Here is a 3,032-nt window from a genome sequence, read left to right on the forward strand (position 1 = left end):
TAACTTAAAATACACATACACACATATACACACATTCTCACACACACTTCTTACAGAACTGTGCTTGGAGAAACTCCATTTGCTGAGTGCCCTGAAGGCAAATTTTGCTAACTGCTGCTCCAGGTATTTTTGTTTGGAAAATCTAGCAGAGTTAGGGTGCAGCTGTTCAATGGATGAGTAAAAAAGAAAGATATGCTCGTGGTAACTAGAAAGTTTTATGGTCTTTCAAGTTGTATAAAATGGACGTGAAGAAACATTTACGTGTTCTCAGGATGCAAAATTGGAGCTGAAATGTGGTATCAAACCAGTTGCAAAAAGTGTACAACAGCCATTTCTTTTTTTGTTTTTAATTTGGAGAGGTTTTTGCTATAGGGTGCGTGTACTCGCCAGAAAGACAGAAAGATAGAGACAGAATGCAATAAATCATCCCTCAAGGGGAATGGCCACACAGCAATCCTTTCTCCTCCATTCTCCTCTTGGGATATTGGGCATGCATGCACACTCGCCCAGAGTGAGTTTAAGCCACTGGTTCTGGGACTCGAACCTCCATCAACTACATGGGAGCTTTGTGACATAGCCATTATGCTAACTGCTGGTGCCAGCAGTCATTTATTGAGGTGAGACCTGGTACTCAGATCTGCATGAAAACTTCAGGACACATAGCTTGTTGGCCTTGTCCCACATTGTTGAATTATCTGATCATGTGTGAATTTCACAAAAGATTCATATTGTTCTGCAAGTTCGGTATTGGGATTTGCTCATACTGCTCTTGAATTTCATCTTCATAGTCTTTATCTTAAGAGATGCTCGTATAACTTGGAGAGTAAAGATGGGCTGGTCCTTCTTCATCCTGGAGGAACCTGGAGAACTAGGTGCTATGAGTGCTGAGGAGTGAGGCTGACTCTCTGAAGGACAAACTTCACTCTGATAAAGAACAACTTCTAAAAGTCTCCACCTCTGATAAGGACTATATTCTTGTTTTATGTTCTGAAAAATTTGCTCTGAAGTTGGAAGGCGCCCCTGGGTGTGGGCGGGCAGGCTGCTGCAGTTGGCAGTGAGGTGTGGTCTGCAGCGGAGGTGGAGGCTCAGCATCCAGTGGTCTGAGGCCCTGAGTGGGGCCAGGCAGAGGGACACAGCGCCCACTTCAGGGACCTGGGGCTCAGCAGCGCAACCTCGAATTCACTTCAGTATGGCGCTGCAAGCCCTGCCACTGAAGGGCCAGGGATCAAGAGCCAATGGTGATAACTCTGCGGCCCAATCTCCAGCTGCTCAGCGGGGCTCCCAGTCAAGCAGGCTCCAATGGTGCCTCCAGCACCTGGCAGCCTCTCAAGTCCATCTTTACTATCACTCCCCCATTCCATAGTTTCTGCAGTTAAGTTCTGAGCACTGAATAAATAGCCTTTCCTTTCAAGCAGTCTAACTGGCCCAGTTGAATCCACTTGAGGCTCTCTCAACTTTTTAATTTATCATTTTGGCATTGTCTTCCAGGACAAACTGTGATATATGGGTAAGTGCCCCATCCATTTTATTCACTTCTATTTCTTCTAAACTGTCTGCTGCTCACTGAGGGCACATGAAGATGATAAACCTACTGCAAGTACTGAACACCTTAGCACTGTCCTAATGTGTCCACCCTTTAAGGGTGTGTGTGGATGTTGCTGCTGCTCTTCCATGTATAGGGAAACTCACTGGCTGGGCCTTGCTGGAAAATAGCTCAAAGCAGCTTGTTGGATGACTTTACACAAAGTCAACCATCAGATAGCAGTGAAGGGAATCCTGTTCTATCTACTTTTATTTTCATGATTCCACTTTTCATTGGTTGCTAAGAAAACTATAAACTCTGTGTACCATGATTACATTTCCCTGTTAAACCTGGCAGATTGGAAAATACAGTGTGTGTGTGTGTGTGTGTGTGTGTGTGTGTATGAATACATGTGCTCTCAAATCCCAAAAGGAGAGATGGAGAAGGGACTGCAGTGTGATCATCTCAAGAGGAGGATTCTTCTCTCTCTCTCTCTCTTGTTCTTTCTGTCTCTCTCTTTCATACCCTCTAGCAAAATTTTTAAAACCCATTTTAAGTAATTCTTTGCTTATTGCTTTATAATCACTTTTCTCTTTATAAAGACCATTTAGAAAGGCAGGAAAATATAAAATGTTTGAAAGATCATCATCAAGATAGCCAAGTGCATTGGGGCCAAAAGCTGGTGTGGTGGATGGGATGCTGGACTCCCATATGGCTTACCACAGATTGAGTCCCAGAACCAGTGGCTTGCACTTTTCCTCATTTTCTGTCTTTCTCTCTTGTCAAATTAAAGAATAATAATTTTTAAAAATTAAAAAGAAAATTGAAAGCCAATGCATTTGGAATGTACTTCTTTGTTCTTTCCATGCTGCCTTGATCCTGTGCTAGTTAATTACACTTTACTAGATATTCTGAAATGTTAAAAATGTGAATATGGAAGATGGAAATCAAAAGTGTCAGTGCAACTGCACATCTGGAAAAACAAAATAAAAGATGGAGGATAGTACTGATGTTGTACCTGTCAGTGTGATAAACCCTGCTCATAGATTTCTGTGTATGAATTAGCTTTAAGTTCTCCAGAAAACTAGCTTTTCTTGATTCTATATCTAAAACTGTCTTTAAATTTCAAATCAAATTAAAGATTAAGTCCTTTTGGGGCAGAGGTATGTCTCCTGTAGGTCCCTCTAGAAACCCAGTTCTAGGAGATCTGTATGCAGCAGGTGTGGACCACGCTAACTACACCTGGAGACATTGGTCCCTGAGGCAGGACCTTGAGTTTATATTTGGATTCAAAGCTAAACCTGAAGGTAACAAACTGGGAGCTCCTGCTGTGTCTTGCTGGAAAAGAGTTCAAAGCAGTTCCTTGGAGGACTTTATACAGGGGTGTCCATTCAATAGCAGTGAAGGGAATATTGTACTATATACTTTTATATATATGATTTTACTTTTCATTTGTTGCTAAGAATCCTACAAATCTTATGAATCATCTTCTTGGGAACTAGGTTTGTTG

General features: G+C 42.1%; 1 pseudogene; it reads right to left on the minus strand.

Annotated features, from left to right (window-relative positions):
- Nucleotides 1-650: 650 nt before the first annotated feature.
- Nucleotides 651-3,032, minus strand: part of LOC102469030 (akirin-1 pseudogene) — an 8,231-nt pseudogene continuing 5,849 nt past the window's right edge.

Source organism: Tupaia chinensis, unplaced genomic scaffold, assembly GCF_000334495.1.
Source record: "Tupaia chinensis unplaced genomic scaffold, TupChi_1.0 Scaffold000378_1, whole genome shotgun sequence".
Taxonomy (NCBI): Eukaryota; Metazoa; Chordata; class Mammalia; order Scandentia; family Tupaiidae; genus Tupaia; species Tupaia belangeri.